Source organism: Helianthus annuus, chromosome 17 (assembly GCF_002127325.2).
Source record: "Helianthus annuus cultivar XRQ/B chromosome 17, HanXRQr2.0-SUNRISE, whole genome shotgun sequence".
Lineage (NCBI taxonomy): Eukaryota > Viridiplantae > Streptophyta > Magnoliopsida > Asterales > Asteraceae > Helianthus > Helianthus annuus.
The window spans coordinates 68,950,080-68,969,509 of NC_035449.2; the positions used below are offsets into that span (position 1 = coordinate 68,950,080).

The window sequence follows — 19,430 nt, forward strand, 5'->3', positions numbered from 1 at the left end:
ACACCACAACCAGCCACATCAAACACCCTAAAAGAGGAGTTGGTAGGTTGGGCCAGGTATCCAGTAAATGCTTCAAAACACCTATTTTCTTCTAAATCCTACAAACATTCTTTCCAATACTTACATTGCCAAAAAGTTACCAATAGTTACATTTTATTTTTAGTACTCAAGCATGTGGGTTTTCTTATGAGTCGCCATCATTTCACAATTGCATAAATAATGAATATGATATAGAGAATTTTGATTTAAGTGGAATTGTAGGTGTGGTAAAATGTGAACTTGTATGGTTGTATTTATTGTGGTTTGAAAAAGAACATATATAGAGTTAAATGTCATTTTGGTCTTTGTGGTTTGGGCCACTTTGGTAGTTTGGTTCAAAGGTTTCATTTTTTGTATGTGGGTCTAAAAAGGTTTTATCATTGCCATTTTTGTCCACTTGGTTAACTTCATCAATGTTTTTGTTAACGAGAAGGGCAATTCGATCATTTTATATGGTCGAATTGCCTTTCTAGTTAACAGAATTACATATAAAATGACCGAATTGCCTTCTCGTTAAGAGAAAAAAAATGGATGAAGTTAACCCAGTGGACTAAAATGGCAACGGTGAAACCTTTTTGGAACCACATGCGAAAAATGAAACATTTGGACTAAACTGGCAAAATGACTCAAATCACAGGGACTAAAATGACATTTAACTCTCTCTCTCTCTCTATATCTATATATATACACACACACATATGTGTGTGTATATGTGTATTTATATAGGATCTTGTTCAAATGAGAACCACCGTAAGTTGTGAGAATTGGGAGAGCTTTCACTTCCCTTGCGAGTTTTGCCACCATTTTTTACAAAAATGTAGATGAAAATGTCACAAACACATCTGATAAGAAAAATTTTGAGCCGATATTTATTCTCCATGTACATCGATGTAAGAAAATATACGGGATGACATCACCAGTTTTGTAAAACAAATTTACATCGGTGTAAATGGAGAATAAATATCGGCTCGGCAATTTGTTTTTCTATAGACGTGTTTGTGACATTTTCATCTAACTTTGTGCAAAAATGGTGACAAAACTCGTACATAAAGCAAAATTTCTCACGATTCTCACAACACAAGGTGGTTCTCATTTTACCATTTAACTATATATATATATAGAGTAAGGTTAACATACAAAAAGCCTTATCATACATCACATAGGAGACAATGGTAACCATTGGATCTGGGGTATAATCACGCATGGGACCACATAATCACACATGGGACCACATAATCACGCATGGGACCACATAATCACGCATGGGACTATAATCACGCACGTTCTATGATAATAACGCACGTTATATTTTTTGTCATGTATGTTAATGTAGGTTAAGCCCTGATGTACATTATACTTTATCTATATATATATATAGGGAAAGAATATATATATGAAACCCATAGTTAGGGCGGAAACCTAGGAAACTCTAACTTCCTAACATTTTTTTTTGAAAAAAATACCACATGTAATATACATGTTTTTAAGGGTTTCGAGAAAAAAAAATTCAAAAAAGCGCCTACAAATTTTTTATAAAAAAAAACAAGTTTCTGTGTAACATATGTAATAATCCTGTTTAACAAATGTAACAGTTGTGTTACACAACACCTGTTTATTTTTTTAAATCCTCTCGGCATTTTTTTTGCTCAAAATTCTTAAAAACATGTATATTACATGTGTTATTATTTTTTTTTTTAAAAAACTTGTTGGGAGGTTAGAGATTCCTGGGTTTCGTCCTAACTATGGGTTTTCTCCCAATACTTTCAATATATATATATATACAATGCTACTTAGCCTTAGGATTTAGGTTATTTTTTCGACACAAACAAAAAATTTAACGTGTCGTTCTTTTTTCAATGCTACTATTAGAGTATTGCACATATGCAATACTATTTAGCCTTAGGGTTGGTTATGAGTTTAGTTTAGCTTTTACGGTTAGGTTTTTTGGAGAGTTTAGGTTTTGGGTTTAGTTTTTAGGTTTTTTATGGGGGGTTTAGGTTTTGGGTTTTTTTTAGATTTTTGGGGGATTGGGGGGAGGGGGGGGGGTTGGCCAGTTTAGGTTTTTCGTAATGTTGCACATGTGTAATACTAATTATTGTTTTTCTATTTTTGTTTTCAAAAAAAAAGTTTTTTTTTTATTTTAAAAATGGTAGATTTACAGCAAAAAAAAAGTTTCAAAAATTGAGTTGTTTTTTTAAATTTTTTTAGAAGTTTTTGAGTTCTCACAACAAAAGAAATTATCCCTCCCCTATATATATATATATATATATATATATATATATATATATATGTATATATATATAGGGTCGGGATTTAGAGAAAACGTTCAAAAGTGTGATAACGGTGAGAACGCTTAACGATCGTCCGATCAAAACAATCTATGGACTAGATTGGCGCGGTGACGTTTTCGTAAATAACATCAATTTTATTACGTGGACGCGCTTCATTAAGGGTAAAAAGGGTCTTTTGACTACTCCACATAAAACGCCAAATCATGAAATAAAACGCCAAAAACAAAAATCACAGACTATTCTAAGTAAAACGCCATTAAATATAAAACGCCAAACTTAATTATAGTAAAATCCCGCTTTAAAAAACCGCCAAAAAAATCCTATATATACAACATCTCACACCTTCAGTTAAAAACACACACAAAAACCCAAACGCCATATTTCGTATAACCCATTCGCCTTAGAAACGCCAAAAAAACCCAAACATCAAATATCTTCAAACCCAAAAACGTTTTTTTTTTTTTAAATTCAGTTTGGCTGTCAGTAAGATTTCGCTCAATGAAATAGACAAAATCCTAAAGTGAGGATATAGTCCATTTCATTTAGTAAAATCTTATTGACTTATCCTATACTTTCATCAAATTTATAACGCCAAAACATACAAAAACATTATTGAGGTTTGTTGTCAATAAAGTTTAGCTGTATGGGGTGGACAACATTGTCAGTTATCTTTCTTAACCGAGAATTAACAATGTTGTCCATCTCATACAACAAAACATTATTGATTTTAGCATGATCAAAAATTTGAGGTTTAAGGTGATCTTATTTCATGGCGTTCTTTTTATCGGTAAAACGCCAAAAAAGTTAAAAAAAAATCAAACATCGTTGATTGAAAAAATTCAAGATTGTTGGCTGAAGGATATAAACTCAATAACATTTTGCTGCATGAGATGGACAAATATTCAAGAAAAAGATGCTGATGTCAGACTGTGTGTTTCCAAACAGCAACACAAAAAACTACTTGAAAAACAAAAAAACAAAATGAATCATACGAAAGTCTAACCAGCCAGTTAACATGATTTAAAAAAGAGAAAGAAAGAGACTGGAGACAGAGAAGATTTGGAAGATCAATTGTTTATGTATTCTTTTTTTTTTCCTTGTCAGTTAATTGTTATATAATAAAAACGCCAAAATAGCCAAAATGCTTGTTTAAAACGATATCATCCAGTTAAACGCCACCAAAAAACTGCCAAACTATAATAAAATTACTTTGAAAAATTATTATAAAAAACCCAAATAAAAAAAATAAAAATAAGAAAAAAAAAATAAAAAGCAAACTTGAAAATCTAACTAGAAACAGTAAATACAAAATCATTAAATACTGAAGAATCTAAAACGCCAAACTTGAAAGATGAGACGTGTTATAGACTTCAGAGATAAAAGCTTATCAAAAACATTAATTACAAAAGAGTAACTGAAAAGACAAAATACTTTATTATAATAATGCACCACCTAATTTAGGCGCCAAAAAGACATCCTATAAAATGATACATCTCAGCAACTTCCATTTGATCAAACCAAAAAAACAAACGCCAAATACTACTAAATACCACCCACTTTAAAACGCCAACAAATAAACTAAATGAATTGTTATAAGAGGGAAGTACCTCAGAAAAGATTTTGCTGCATGAGATGGACAAAATTTCAGGAAAAAGATACTGATGCCAGTCATATGACATTTTGTATTTTTTGTTCTTGAAGAAGGTTTGGATGAGGAGAATAGGTCAATGACACGGAAGAGTGGGTTCACTATAAAGATGAAGATCCAGATAAAGAAAAAGCGAAAAACCCACTCACTCCATAGATCTATGTCTCGAAACATCCACACAAAAACACAGTTCAACAGACGAGCAGACAAAAAAAATCAAACCCATGGGTTTGTTAAGTTTTACATAAAACGCCATATATTTGATGACAGTTCTTGTACTATTAAAGAAGAGAGAGACTGATGACACTGAAGATTAGAAAAAAGAGATCCAATTAGGATTTTTAATTTATTTCCGTCCCTTGTATTTTTTTTCCTGTGGTTGAAATATAATTTAACAATAGTAAAACGCCAAGATACCACAAACGCCAAAATGTTTATAAAAAATAACAGATCAATAGGCCAACTTGTTTAAACGCCTTGGAAAACACCATTCAAATAGATTTCCTGCCCCCTGGGTTTCATTGGCATACGATGTGAATAACGCCATAAACGTCATAAACGCCAAAATGTTGACACAATGGAACAATTAAAATGCCATTAATTATTGAATTTGGTTAACGGCAAAAATCTCAAAAACCAAAAATTAAAACAACATTGGGAAAAAGCGGAACAGGAAAAGCAGAAGATGAAAGGACAAAAAAGCCCCTCCGCCCTTTTCTAAGCGGCGTGACACGTGTTGGGCCAGAAAGCGTTCTCACCGTTCTCACACTTTTGAGCGTTTTCTCCCGATCCCGTTTCTCTTTCTCTCTCTCTCTCTCTCTATATATATATATATATAGGATAAGGATCATGTGAGAAGTAGTAGGCTATTTGAGAAACTTGAAAAGCATTCTGGACCACACATTTTCCCTAAGCAAAAAAATGCAAAAAAAATGTAAAAAAAATGTAAAAAAAATGCAATTTCTTTTTTTTTTTTTGGAAAAATCGCAGTTTTTTCTTTAAGGATTTAATTTTTTATTTAAATTTTTTTTTTTGGATTTATACACATGTGTATATTGTTAATCTTTTAACTATACATATATGTATATTGTCAATTATACATATATGTATATACATGTTTAAAATTGAAAAATAAGTGTTATTTAGGGTTTAGCATTAGTATTTAGGGTTTAGCATTAGGGTTTAGGGTTTAGCTTTATGGTTTAGGGTTTAGCTTTAGGGTTTAGCATTAGGGTTTAATAATAGTATTTAGGGTTTAGCATTAGGGTTTAGCTTTAACTTTTGGGTTTAGTTTTATCTTTAGGGTTTAACATTAGGGTTTAACATTAAGGGTTTAGCTTTAGGGTTTAGTTTTAGCTTTAGGGTTTAGCTTTAGGGTTTAGAATTAGGGTTTAGCTTTAGGGTTTAGCATTAGGGTTTAGAGTTTAGCATTAAGGTTTAGCTTTAGTGTTTATGGTATAAGGTTTAGGATTTATAACACATATTTTTTCAATTTTAAACATGTATATACATATATGTATAATTGACAATATACATATATGTATAGTTAAAAGATTAACAATATACATGTCACACCCCCAAAAATCCACCTGCGGATAACACCCGCTTCGGGGGCGTGACTGACCAGGATCCAGCCACCAATTATACCGAATACTTAAGTTGTTAACAAAAGTAATACTTACTATTCATAAGCTTAGCAAATATTAAGTTCAGAGTTTAAAGTTTTAAGTTCAAAACAGTAATAAGTAGCGGAAGCATAAGTAAGGTAGTTTAGAACAAAGTTCATGTTTCAAAATAAGGTAACACCCAACACAAGGGTGAATAGACACTACACGTTCCCAAGTTGCAAGCTCCATCGTCACTGGTTACCTGCAAAGCATGCAGTAAGGGGTCAACAATAATGCTGAGTGAGTTCACTAGTGGTCCAGTTTTAATTACCAAAAACTTTGTTTCGCCGGTTAATTTATCCGTTTATACATGCCCTGGGGAGCTACCCCAAAAGTTAGCGACTAAACTGTTTTTCCAATACCGAACACTAGGTAACCGTTGCGTATCCGCAGGATGCCCCGATGTCAATGTTCTATCATCATTGACGGATTTCTGAGTACATTAGTTCACGACCGTCCCAAACCAGGGCACGGTGTGAGGCTGGTAAACACCTAAATAGCGCTATCAACTAATAACCCGTTCGCCTAACCCGGCGACTAATCGGTATTTGTAGTAGGGACTTGAGTGATAGAGTTTCGTTTAGTGCCGTTAGTTGCAATCCGTATAAACAGTAATTAACCAAAAGGTTTCCCAATACCCGGGAAGGAAAAGTAAGTTTTGTTCCCAATAACTAGGGAAGGTATGTAAATGGTATCCCCTTTTACCAGGGGATAGGGTTGTTAGTCTCGTGTCCCAAACCACCGGGACGCATGCTTTTAAGTTGTGAACTCACCTTGGGTTGCTCGGTAGGTTTAGGTTACTTGTCAATCACGTTGGTCACCACGTCCTAACATGGGTACCGGTATAGGTCAGGTTCGGTGTACAAGTAATCACGTAAGAACACATACAGGTACGTAACATACATACAGGTAAACAGAACACAGCATCACAAAGTCCATTTAACAGATAGTCCAACACAGAATGGCCCAATAACTAAAATGAACAGCCCACTCGCAACCAGCTGGTCTCGAGTCGCAACCAGGTGGTTTCGGCTTGTCACGCTGTGGTTGCGAGTCGCAACCGTGGTCTCGAGTTGTCACGTGTTGGTTGCGAGTCGCAACCGCCGTAGTCTCGAGTCGAAATCTCGTAGTTTCGACTTGTCATGCTTTGGTTGCGAGTCGCAACCGTGTGGTTTCGAGTCGTAATGCCGTCGTTGCGAGTCGGAATGCTGTCGTTGCGAGTCGTAATCTGTCACTTTCATATACACGTGATGATGCAGAAAAGACAGTCCAAATTGTACACATAAACTCAGACCCAGATTAGGAAACTACCAATAAGATTTCTACAAACACTTTTCCTCATTTGACCATTAAACCATATAGATCAAACTTTGCCATTTTAAATCTTCAACCCATCTTCAACTAGTTCATCAAGTTCATAGTTTCTAGGGTTTTCACCTTAACAAAATCATACATTTACTTGCACCAAACCTCACATATTACAACAAGATTGTTATTGCGAGAACAAAGAACATACAATATGTATATATATATATATATCCGAAACTTATGTTTACAACATCATCTTAGCAAGAACTTTAAAGCATAGTATAGTTGGCCATGAACACTTGTAAACTACCATTATCAAGTCATTTTCAAACATGTCATCATATATATTCAATCTTTACAAAACAACCTAAAGATCATGCATAAAATTACTAACAAAACATTTTTCTAGTTTATTAATCACACATAATTTCTATGCACAAAAGATAACACAAAAGGTAGTACTAACCGGTTATGAAAGGAGGAGCCGAAATCAAAGAAAAGAGAGCCGAGAAGAAGGTATGTCCGAGTGATAGTCTTGACCGAGTTTCTAGTCCGGGATCCTTGCTTGAACCGAAAAGAGAAGGAGAGAAGTGGTGTTTGGAGAGGGTTTCTAGTGAGAGAGTTTAAGGGGTGTGTTGGTGTGTAAAATGAAAGAAGTGGGGGAAAGGGTGGGATTTATACAAGAGGTTTTCGGGTTGGGCTTGGGGGTTTCGGCCCAAACCGGTTTCGGCTCAACGGCCCACTCGCAACCGAGTGGCCCACTCGCAACCGCCTGGTTGCGAGTCATGGTCTCGGGTCGTGGTCTCGACTCTTATATATACATATAATACATACATACATCACATGTCATGCAAAAATCACGTTTCCATTTAATAATATATATATACACACAAAATATTACAAGGTGATCGTTCGGAAAAACCTCGAGTGTCACATTATCCCCAAGTTTTAAGAACTTTCGTCCCGAAAGTTGAAGCAGCCACTGCCAAGCTAGCGTGTTTTAACGGGGTGTCACATCATCCCCCCGTTAGTTTGGAATTTCGTCCCGAAATTCGGTTGTAGCTTCAGTGCTGGGGTTTTCGTTTGGGAATAACTGGGGATACTTGGACTTCATCTGGTCCTCCCGCTCCCAGGTAAACTCTGGGCCGCGCCGTGAGTTCCAACGAACTCGCACAAGGGGTATCTGGCTACGTTTGAGGGTTTTGATTTCTCGATCCGTGATCTCAATCGGTTCCTCAGTAAAGTGTAGCTGTTCATCAATCGTCAGTTCCTTAAAAGGAATTACAAGTGTTTCATCAGACAAACACTTCTTCAAGTTAGATACGTGAAAAACGTTGTGCACTGCACTCAGCTCTGCAGGCAGGTTCAATCTATAAGCAACCTTACCGATTTTCTCGGTAATTTCGAACGGTCCAACATACCGTGGATTCAGCTTGCCTCGTTTACCAAAACGAACCACACCCTTCCAGGGTGAGACTTTAAGTAGAACCCGGTCCCCGACCTGGAATTCTAACGGTCTCTTACGCTTGTCAGCGTAGCTTTTCTGACGGTCACGAGCTGCCGCCATGCGTTGCCTGATCTGGGAAATCTTTTCCGTTGTATCTACCACTAGTTCTGGGCCTGTGAGTTGACTGTCACCTATTTCCGCCCAGCAGAGAGGTGATCGGCATTTACGACCGTACAATGCCTCAAAAGGTGCCGCCTGAATGCTAGTGTGGTAGCTGTTGTTGTAGGAGAATTCCACCAACGGTAGATGCTTCTCCCAGTTCTTGCCAAAATCGATCACACATGCTCTAAGCATGTCTTCCAGGGTTTGGATGGTGCGTTCAGACTGCCCATCCGTTTGCGGATGATAAGCGGTGCTCATGTCCAAACGTGAGCCAAAGGATTTGTGCATAGCTTGCCACAATTCGGAAGTAAAACGAGCGTCTCGGTCGGAAATAATAGAAGTTGGCACCCCGTGCCTGGAGACTACTTCCTTCAAATAGATTTCTGCCAAGGTAGAAAACTTGTCTGTTTCCTTAATGGCCAGAAAGTGTGCAGACTTAGTCAAACGATCTACTATCACCCAAATAGTATCATTCCCGCGTTGAGATCTAGGTAGCCCTGTAACAAAATCCATGGAAATCTGTTCCCATTTCCATTTCGGGATTTCGGGTTGCTGTAGTAGGCCTGCTGGTTTCTGATACTCGATCTTGACTCTTGCACAGGTCAAACACTTGCCAACATAGGCTGCTATGTGGGCTTTCATGCCAGGCCACCAGTAAGTGGTTTTCAAGTCGTGGTACATCTTATCTGCACCAGGATGTACTGAATAACGGGACTTATGGGCTTCGTCCATTACAAGCTCTCGTAGATCTCCGTAAAGTGGGACCCAAATGCGCCCTGCCACATAGTAGGCGCCGTCTTCTTTCTGTTCTAGTTGCTGTCTCGATCCTCGCAGGGACTCAGCCCTGATGTTTTCCGGTTTCAGAGCTTCAGTCTGAGCATTTCGGATCTGGGTAGGGAGACTAGACTGGATGGTAAGTTGTAATGCTCGCACGCGCCGTGGTATAGTGTCTTTCCGGCTGAGGGCGTCTGCCACAATATTGGCCTTGCCCGGATGGTACTTGATGGCGCATTCATAATCATTCAGAAGTTCGACCCATCGACGTTGTCGCATGTTTAATTCCTTCTGCTTGAAGATATGCTCGAGACTCCTGTGATCGGTGTAAATGGTGCACTTGGTACCGTACAGGTAATGTCTCCATATCTTAAGCGCAAATATCACTGCTCCTAGCTCCAAGTCGTGTGTTGTGTAGTTCCTTTCATGTGTCTTAAGTTGTCGAGAGGCGTAAGCAATAACTTTCTCGCGTTGCATCAACACGCAACCGAGCCCATGAATAGACGCATCGCAGTAGACCACAAAGTCGTCAGTGCCTTCAGGTAACGAGAGAATAGGAGCACTGCAGAGGTTATCCTTAAGCCTCTGAAAAGCAGATTCCTGTGCTTCATTCCACTTGTAGGTGATGCCTTTCTGAGTGAGCGTAGTGAGGGGTTGTGCAATCTTTGAGAATCCCTGAATGAATCTGCGGTAGTAACCTGCCAATCCCAAAAATTGGCGAACTTCAGTCGGAGTCTTAGGGGTAGGCCAATTCTTTATAGAGTCGATCTTAGCTGGGTCGACGTGGATTCCATCCTTGTTAACCACGTGCCCAAGGAAATGGACTTCTCGAAGCCAGAAGTCGCATTTCGAGAACTTGGCATACAGTTGCTCGTTGCGAAGGAGTTCGAGGATAAGTCGTAGGTGTTGTTCATGCTCTTCCTGACTTTTCGAGTAGATCAAGATGTCGTCTATAAAAACGATCACGAATTTGTCGAGGTAGGGTTTGAATACCCGGTTCATAAGATCCATGAACACTGCAGGGGCGTTGGTCATTCCGAAGGGCATAACGAGGAATTCATAATGACCATAACGAGTTCTGAATGCAGTTTTGGAAATATCTTCGTTACGGACCCTTAACTGATGGTAGCCTGATCGCAGATCAATCTTAGAATAGTAGCTCGATCCTTGCAGTTGATCAAACAAATCGTCGATTCGCGGGAGAGGGTAACGATTCTTGATGGTAACCTTGTTCAACTCACGATAGTCAATGCACATTCGGAACGTGCCATCCTTCTTCTTAACAAAGAGTACCGGTGCTCCCCAGGGTGATGAACTAGGGCGGATAAATCCTTTATCCAATAGTTCTTGTAGTTGCGTCGAGAGTTCCTTCAATTCTGCGGGGGCTAGTCGATAAGGCGCACGAGCTATAGGCGCTGCCCCGGGAGCTAGCTCGATTTGGAATTCGACCTGACGATGGGGAGGGAGTCCAGGTAATTCCTCAGGAAATACCTCGGGGTAGTCACGCACTACTGGAAAGTCTTCAATCCTCTTTTCCTTTTCCTGCGTGTTGGTAACAAGTGCTAAGATAGCGGTGTGCCCTTTCCGTAAACACTTCTGGGCCTTCAAGAACGAGATAACGCCTGAGACTTCTCCGCCTTTGCCACCTTGTACAATGAGGGGTTTGCCAGAACGGCGAGGAATACGAACTGCTTTCTCTTGACAAAGGATCTCAGCGCGATGCTTGGATAACCAATCCATACCAATAACGACGTCGAAGCTTCCAAGAGTAACAAGGAAAAGGTCGATACTAAATGTCTGACCAGACAACTCTAGTTTGCAGCCCTTGACAACATGTGAGGCCTCGATGTTTCTACCATTAGCTAACTCGACGAGGTGAGGAGAACTTAGTAACGAAAGCGGGTGCTTAAGCTTCTTACTAATACGTAGGGATACATAACTAGCATCGGCACCGGAATCAAATAACACAGAAACATAACGATCATCAAGTAGGAACTTACCCGCCACGACATTGGGGTCATTCCTTGCTTCACCAGCTCCAATCACGAAAGCTCTTCCTCTAGCACCATTCCCAGCATTGTTGTTCTGATTGTTGTTCCCAGCTCCCTGATTATTGTTGCGGTTCTGATTCAGTTCAGGACAATCCTTCTTAAAGTGCCCCTCGGCTCCACACTTAAAACATGCCCGGTTGTTTCCCTGCTGCTGTTGCTGTTGGGGTTGCTGCTGGTTCTATCTAGCTGGGAACTGACTTCTACAATCCTTGGCCACATGCCCCATTTTGTTACATCGCTGACACTGGCCCTTCACACACTGCCCGCTGTGATGTCGATTGCACTTGTTGCACTTGGGGTGGTTTCCACGATAGCCACCCTGTTGTTGAGCGCCCTTGTTGTTTTCGGTTTTCCTTTGCTGTGCTGGGGCCTGAGTGGGGTTAGCATCCTTGCTTTGACTTCCTTCCCACTTACGTTTGCTGTCACTAGAAGTTCCGACAGTAGCACCGATCCTTTTGGGCAACCGGCCCTCTTCTACGGCCTGATCAGTAAGTTTATGAGCAAGTCGAACAATCGGCTGAATGGTAGTGTGGTTGGCTGAAGTGACATGGCTTCGAATCTCTGGAGCCAAACCCTTGATGTACAGTTCGATCCTTCGGTACATTGGTCGAGACATGTTTGGGCAGAGAGCAGCATAGTCGTTGGACAGCTTGGTGTAAGTCTCAATCTCTGACCCAACCATCTTGAGCTCATAGTACTCATTCTCAAGCTTGTGGATGTCATCCCGGTGACAGTATTCATCCTTAATCATATCCTTGAAATCCTCCCACGCAGTAGCATTTGCAGTTTCCAACCCAAACATCTGAATCTGCGCCTTCCACCAAGAAAGCGCGCTTCCTTCAAGCGTAGCAGTAGCAAACTTCACCCAGTTCGCAGGGGGACACTCGCAAACAGCAAAAACAGCTTCGATTTTCTCAATCCAATGCAGAAGACCTATGGCACCCTCAGTGCCGTTGAAAGGGAGAGGCTTGCAATCCATGAAAGTTTTGAAAGTACACACTGGTGGTTGCGCAGGTGCATGCTGACCTATAGGGTGAGAAGCGAAACGTATAGGTTTAGAGGCGAAAAGTCGATGTGGCGGTAGGATCTAAACATCCTAAAACAACGAGCTTACCTATAGGGTGAGCTGCGAAAGCTGCAGCCACGGTGTTGAGCAGGTTAGTGAACTGAGCCTGCGTCATGTTAATGTTTCCTCTTCCGCGTCCACTCATTGTCTTCATAACCAGAAAACACAGTATAAGTGTGATGCCGTAGTGTAGCGAGAATGAGATAGAAGAGAGAGGTGTATCTATCTAGTTAGGCACACTAGTACGTATAGCATAACAGGAAACATAAAGTAAACAAGTAAACACTGGTCCGAGCTATGAGGTCAAATGTGTCGAGCCTTGCACTTGGAGTGTAGTGTCGTCGCGAGTCACAGGTTATAGTCTGGTTTTCTCCAAAAAGATTTTCCCCTTTTTAAAACCAAGTTCACTATAACCAATGGCTCTGATACCAATCTGTCACACCCCCAAAAATCCACCTGCGGATAACACCCGCTTCGGGGGCGTGACTGACCAGGATCCAGCCACCAATTATACCGAATACTTAAGTTGTTAACAAAAGTAATACTTACTATTCATAAGCTTAGCAAATATTAAGTTCAGAGTTTAAAGTTTTAAGTTCAAAACAGTAATAAGTAGCGGAAGCATAAGTAAGGTAGTTTAGAACAAAGTTCATGTTTCAAAATAAGGTAACACCCAACACAAGGGTGAATAGACACTACACGTTCCCAAGTTGCAAGCTCCATCGTCACTGGTTACCTGCAAAGCATGCAGTAAGGGGTCAACAATAATGCTGAGTGAGTTCACTAGTGGTCCAGTTTTAATTACCAAAAACTTTGTTTCGCCGGTTAATTTATCCGTTTATACATGCCCTGGGGAGCTACCCCAAAAGTTAGCGACTAAACTGTTTTTCCAATACCGAACACTAGGTAACCGTTGCGTATCCGCAGGATGCCCCGATGTCAATGTTCTATCATCATTGACGGATTTCTGAGTACATTAGTTCACGACCGTCCCAAACCAGGGCACGGTGTGAGGCTGGTAAACACCTAAATAGCGCTATCAACTAATAACCCGTTCGCCTAACCCGGCGACTAATCGGTATTTGTAGTAGGGACTTGAGTGATAGAGTTTCGTTTAGTGCCGTTAGTTGCAATCCGTATAAACAGTAATTAACCAAAAGGTTTCCCAATACCCGGGAAGGAAAAGTAAGTTTTGTTCCCAATAACTAGGGAAGGTATGTAAATGGTATCCCCTTTTACCAGGGGATAGGGTTGTTAGTCTCGTGTCCCAAACCACCGGGACGCATGCTTTTAAGTTGTGAACTCACCTTGGGTTGCTCGGTAGGTTTAGGTTACTTGTCAATCACGTTGGTCACCACGTCCTAACATGGGTACCGGTATAGGTCAGGTTCGGTGTACAAGTAATCACGTAAGAACACATACAGGTACGTAACATACATACAGGTAAACAGAACACAGCATCACAAAGTCCATTTAACAGATAGTCCAACACAGAATGGCCCAATAACTAAAATGAACAGCCCACTCGCAACCAGCTGGTCTCGAGTCGCAACCAGGTGGTTTCGGCTTGTCACGCTGTGGTTGCGAGTCGCAACCGTGGTCTCGAGTTGTCACGTGTTGGTTGCGAGTCGCAACCGCCGTAGTCTCGAGTCGAAATCTCGTAGTTTCGACTTGTCATGCTTTGGTTGCGAGTCGCAACCGTGTGGTTTCGAGTCGTAATGCCGTCGTTGCGAGTCGGAATGCTGTCGTTGCGAGTCGTAATCTGTCACTTTCATATACACGTGATGATGCAGAAAAGACAGTCCAAATTGTACACATAAACTCAGACCCAGATTAGGAAACTACCAATAAGATTTCTACAAACACTTTTCCTCATTTGACCATTAAACCATATAGATCAAACTTTGCCATTTTAAATCTTCAACCCATCTTCAACTAGTTCATCAAGTTCATAGTTTCTAGGGTTTTCACCTTAACAAAATCATACATTTACTTGCACCAAACCTCACATATTACAACAAGATTGTTATTGCGAGAACAAAGAACATACAATATGTATATATATATATATATCCGAAACTTATGTTTACAACATCATCTTAGCAAGAACTTTAAAGCATAGTATAGTTGGCCATGAACACTTGTAAACTACCATTATCAAGTCATTTTCAAACATGTCATCATATATATTCAATCTTTACAAAACAACCTAAAGATCATGCATAAAATTACTAACAAAACATTTTTCTAGTTTATTAATCACACATAATTTCTATGCACAAAAGATAACACAAAAGGTAGTACTAACCGGTTATGAAAGGAGGAGCCGAAATCAAAGAAAAGAGAGCCGAGAAGAAGGTATGTCCGAGTGATAGTCTTGACCGAGTTTCTAGTCCGGGATCCTTGCTTGAACCGAAAAGAGAAGGAGAGAAGTGGTGTTTGGAGAGGGTTTCTAGTGAGAGAGTTTAAGGGGTGTGTTGGTGTGTAAAATGAAAGAAGTGGGGGAAAGGGTGGGATTTATACAAGAGGTTTTCGGGTTGGGCTTGGGGGTTTCGGCCCAAACCGGTTTCGGCTCAACGGCCCACTCGCAACCGAGTGGCCCACTCGCAACCGCCTGGTTGCGAGTCATGGTCTCGGGTCGTGGTCTCGACTCTTATATATACATATAATACATACATACATCACATGTCATGCAAAAATCACGTTTCCATTTAATAATATATATATACACACAAAATATTACAAGGTGATCGTTCGGAAAAACCTCGAGTGTCACAATACACATGTGTATAAATCCCAATTTTTTTTGTTTAAAAAAAAAATTTAATCCTTAAAGAAAAAGCTGCGATTTTTCCAAAAAAAAAAAAAAAAAAAAAAAATTTGCATTTTTTTCACCTTTTTTTTTGGATTTTTTGCTTAGAGAAAATGTGTGGTCCAGATTGCTTCTAAAGTTTCTCAAATAGGGTGGACTTCTCTTAGGATCCCTACCCTATATATATAAGAGTTAAAAGCTTGGTTGGTCCCTGTGGTTTTCAAAAATTGCAGACTTGGTCCTAATGGTTTACTAATTACACGTTTGGTCCCAAAAGTTGTCAAAAATGCACTCGGTTGGTCCCCAGCCCTAACATCAGTTAAATTTCCCAGTTAACTATGTGTGAAATGACGATATTACCTTGAACAATTTAAAAACTTCAAACAGAGGGCCTGCCTACCCATCATCATCATCATCTGCAGCTGTAACTTCACCATTTTGATTCTTTGATGATATAAACTACAGATTAACAACCAAAATCAATCTTGAATCGTAAAGGGTATCAAACAAATTTAATTTAATCTTCCAATAACACCAAATCAAGACCGATTAACATGTGGATATGAAAATAAACCTTCGGTTTAAGACTACGAAGTTGAACTTGTGTAAACTGGCTTTAAAGCCAATGATCAGACATAAGAACTCCTTCGAATTTAGACATCCCTGAACTTCCTTCTCCAAGAATTTAATCAGAAAATAAAATCAAGAAAATCTACAAAACCCATTTGGATAAATGCAAATCAAGATAGGATTAACAATAAAGAACTCAATCAAAACAAAACCCATCAATTAGAACACAAGATTAAACCAATACGTACCCACACCATCATCATCTTCATCAGCCAGAGCCAAAACAATATCACCTTCAATCGCAGGAAATAAAGATAAACAGGGGGTGTTTTACCAGAAGAATCTGTCGAAACAAAAACAAATATCGCCGTCGCTGCTGCAGACGGTGGCCCTGCCGCAGCTCGCTGAAAACACCGTCGCCGTCGCTGCATATCCCTCTTTCTCTCTCTTCTCTCTTCTGTGTCGTCAAGTCGCTGTACGCCACCACTGGTTGGTGGTGGTTGGTCGTTCAATCGGGCCAAAATAGATGGGTGTGGGAGATTGGTGAGATGAGGGATTTGGGTGTGCCGTTGCCGGTGATGGGGTGTGGGTTTGTGATGAAGATGTATAGAGATGGGGTGTGGGTTTGTGATGAAGATGACGATGGTGATGAAGATGATGCAGTGGATGCAGAAGACGATGAAGATGATGGAGATGAAGATGAAGATGATGATGGTGATGGTGATGAAGAGGGTTTTGTAAATAAGCAAGGGTATTTTGGTCATTTAACATGGACTTAACTGAGAAATTTAACTGATGTTAGGGCTGGGGACCAACCGAGTGCATTTTTGACAACTTTTGGGACCAAGCGTGTAATTAGTAAACCACTAAGACCAAGTCTGCAATTTTTGAAAACCACAGGGACCAACCAAGCATTTAACTCTATATATAACTTAAAAGTTACCGCTCTTTTTTTAATGGGGACCTCAAAACAATATATTAAAAGTTGGACCCGACTATCTCACAAATACATTGCACTTTGATAGGAGCATACACGACGCTCTGATATGGCCAGTGGTGGTCTCAGGAATTATTTTCTAGAGGTGCGAACGAAGGGTTCAACCAAATTTTTATGGGATGCAGTCGGGATCTTTACCTCGAAAATACACTAATTTTTTTTTTCATGAGGGGCGCCCGCCCACCCAAGCCAAAGCTTGGGTCCGCCCTTGGATATGGCAGCAACAGCAGAATACCAGCCTTGCGTAGTGGGGTGGGCTTGTGTCTGGCCGTTCCAAGTCAACAGAACAAAGCAAACCCCACACGGACCGAGATAAGCGGGCTCCACACACAAGAAATATTAGTTGTATATTTTCATGCTTAAAAATGGGTTGTGAGGTGGAGGGTTGTAGGGCTGTGCAACGGTTCAGAATCGGACCAAATTGAATCGAACCGGAACCGTTTAATACTAAATATAAGAACCGGAACCGGAACCGGAACCGGAACCGGAACCGAGCTGTATTTTAACGGTTCTGGTTTGATTCGGAACCAGTTTAAACGGTTCTCAGAACCGGTTGTTAGTTAAATCCTAAAACTAACAACAAAATAAAAACAATTAAAACAATAAGACCTTCTAAAACATACAACTAAGGGTTGTAACATCCAAAGTTCATACTAATAAAAGTAAAAGTAGAAACAATAAAATGTTTCAAACCATGAATACAAAGTATACAATGTAAAAAACAAAAGTCAACTAAAAAAACTTTTAGTTAACCACTATAAAAACTTTATTCAAACATTATATAAAAACCATTTTTTACATTCTTTAATCCTAGAGACATTTTTTAAATACAATATTTAAAGTTTAATTAAATTAATAGGGTTTTTGAATTTATCTTTTTAAAGTTTAAACCTAAATCGGTTCTATATAGGGGTAGGTTCATTTGAGAAAAAAATTTAATTTGAGTAAAAAAAAAAAAAAAAAAACAAAGGGTACAATTGTAAAATATTAAATAATTTTTCTCTCATCTCATTTATTGTTATCTTTGACTAATTAATTAGTCATAAAGAATATCATCCTCCACACTAAAATTGTTATCTATACACATTAAAATTTATCCTACACGTTTTGAAATTCATCATACACAACTTGTTATTCATCCTACACAATTCGTAATTTATCCTACACTTTAAATTATTTTTTCTTCTTTGAAAAAAAATATTTTTTTGAATATAAGTTACAAATTTAATGTAGTTAGCTATTAAAAAGGAATATTACCAATTAATGATCTATCTAATTATACCAATATACCCTTACACTAATATTAAATACAAAAATTAGATGACGTAAATTGAAGCATTCTTATTGGTTGAAATTTCTTCTTTTTTATTCTTACAAAAAGTTTCTTCTCATTTGAACTCTCCACACCGGTTCTAACGGTTCTTTAAACGAACCCGTAGGTTATAACCGAAACCGAATCAAGAACCGTTTTATCTCAAATCTAAGAACCGGACACGAAATACAACAATACGGTTCGGATCTGGCGGTTATGGTTCGGTTCTACGGTTTGGAACCGTAAGTTGCTTAGCCCTAGAGGTTTGTAAAGGTTTCATATTGTAGGAAAAAATGGCATTATTTAAAAAGGTTTAAAATATGATATGACAAGCTATAAGGTAGAATTCGAGCTGTGGATGCAGTAAGTGCATCTCCTCAAAATGCAGCTCTCCTGCTAATTTTTTCAAGTGCAAAGCATCTCAGCCCAAAGGAGCTCCATATGCTTTGTATTAGAGGTGGTTAATTTTTTCATTAATTTAGCTAAGGAGGGAATTATATAATGAAAAAAAAACAATAGTAAATGGTGGGTTTGGGTGAGTTTTCCCCTCCAGATGTCAAATTCGAGTCTATGTGATAAGGGTTTCTCATTGAGAGATTTAAATTGGGGATCTATGGTACGAGGAGGCTCTCCAGTGCAGACCCGGTTAAGACAACGTATGTTAGACCTCCCGACATTCGCGAATAATTCACACCTTTAAAAAAATAACAATATAAAATAGTTTTAACTAATAACTATGATACGTCCCTTTACTTGTGGCCTAGTGGTAAAAGGCTTGGATTTTCTAATGGAGACTCAAGTTCAATTCTCACTTGTATCATATGGGGTGGATATAGGCAATGAAGGATTTGAACTAGGCATTGTGTGAGGTTGTGAGTTCGATTCCCGAGCCTAACCGGGTTTCCATCCCACCGTGGGTTACGCCAGAGAGTTCTGCTCTTGTAGTGGCACAAGGACTGCCAAGTGGTAGCCGGCGGTATGATTTCCCGGGGGAACACCCAAAAAAGCCAAACTTTGAAGCCAACGTGGGCCCAGTTAAGACAACATAGCTTGGCCAGAGTAGGGCAATACGGGGCTCTCCGATTTGGAGAGTGTGGTAACATTATACATGAAGTTCACCGTTCAAAAAAAAAAAAAAAAAAAAAAAAAACTATGATAAGACGTATCAAGATCTGTAAAAGGATACATGAGAAACCCAGTCACTGATCTTCCGAGATCAATGGCTTAAAACTATGCGGTGACATTTTCGTAATTATAAGGTTCAAACTATTGAAGAAACACATAGA

General features: G+C 39.3%; 1 protein-coding gene across 3 annotated transcripts in view; it reads right to left on the reverse strand.

Moving 5' to 3' along the window:
- Positions 1 to 19,430, reverse strand: part of LOC110920664 — a 31,305-nt gene that overhangs the window by 1,548 nt on the left and 10,327 nt on the right. The window lies entirely within an intron of this gene.